Below are 923 nucleotides of genomic sequence, written 5' to 3' on the forward strand. Positions count from 1 at the left end.
TAAGTTAATCAGTGATCTGTGTAATGATATTTTACCAATAACAATAGAAAATTAAATAACTATTCGAAAAACTTTTTTTAATGTTTTTTTTTAGAATAAAATTGATTAAAGCTCCGGCATTGTGCAGAAAGTTCTAGAGTAATAATGGAAATTTTTTGTGATTTTATTAATTCCTACTGCTATTTAGAGTAAATGTTAAGTCATACTTTAGTTATGAATACTTTGTACAGTAAATTGTACCTTATTAAACAAACGTGCGTTAACAATCTGGTAGAAAATAACCGAAATATACCTGTCAAGGTTTCGTTTTCTACTTCTCGTCCGGTGGACTCTATATTATTTATTGGACAAGTTGTTTTATGTTGTTTCATTGTATTTTCATTTTTTCAGTTGTTTTCACTGTGTAGTGTAAAATTTGTTGTACATATAGAAGTCACAATGCCGCTTGAATGAAGAGAATCTATAAATTTTCTAAATATCTATAAATTTTTTAAATTTATACAATTAAATTTTAGCATTCTCGAGGACAGATTAACTCCATGTTGATTGTTCCAAAAGTTTTAATTCCTACTGAATTTTATTCATTTTAATTGTACAAGAAAATAAGAAGCTAAGTTGTGTACAAAATATATTTTACGGTCGAATTACATTTTGCCCTGAAAATACTGCATTTAAGAACGTATTTTATGCCGTAAATTCAAAATTATTGCTCATTGTCAGGCAATTTAATTTATATTGTGAGTATTGAAAACATTAAAAGCCTGCTTTGACGCAATTTGTTTGAAAGAAAATGCCCGTGACCCAGTTGCTATTAACTCGATCGAATAGCTCACCTAGACCGATCGGTTACCTAGCACCCCTTGACAGGTAGAGTAAACAGACGAAGACGATTAGAGTTAACTTTTCAGTTGAGCTCTGGCTAC

The sequence above is a fragment of the Hyalella azteca genome, unplaced genomic scaffold (genome assembly GCF_000764305.2).
Source record: "Hyalella azteca isolate HAZT.00-mixed unplaced genomic scaffold, Hazt_2.0.2 contig3594, whole genome shotgun sequence".
NCBI classification, from domain to species: domain Eukaryota; kingdom Metazoa; phylum Arthropoda; class Malacostraca; order Amphipoda; family Hyalellidae; genus Hyalella; species Hyalella azteca.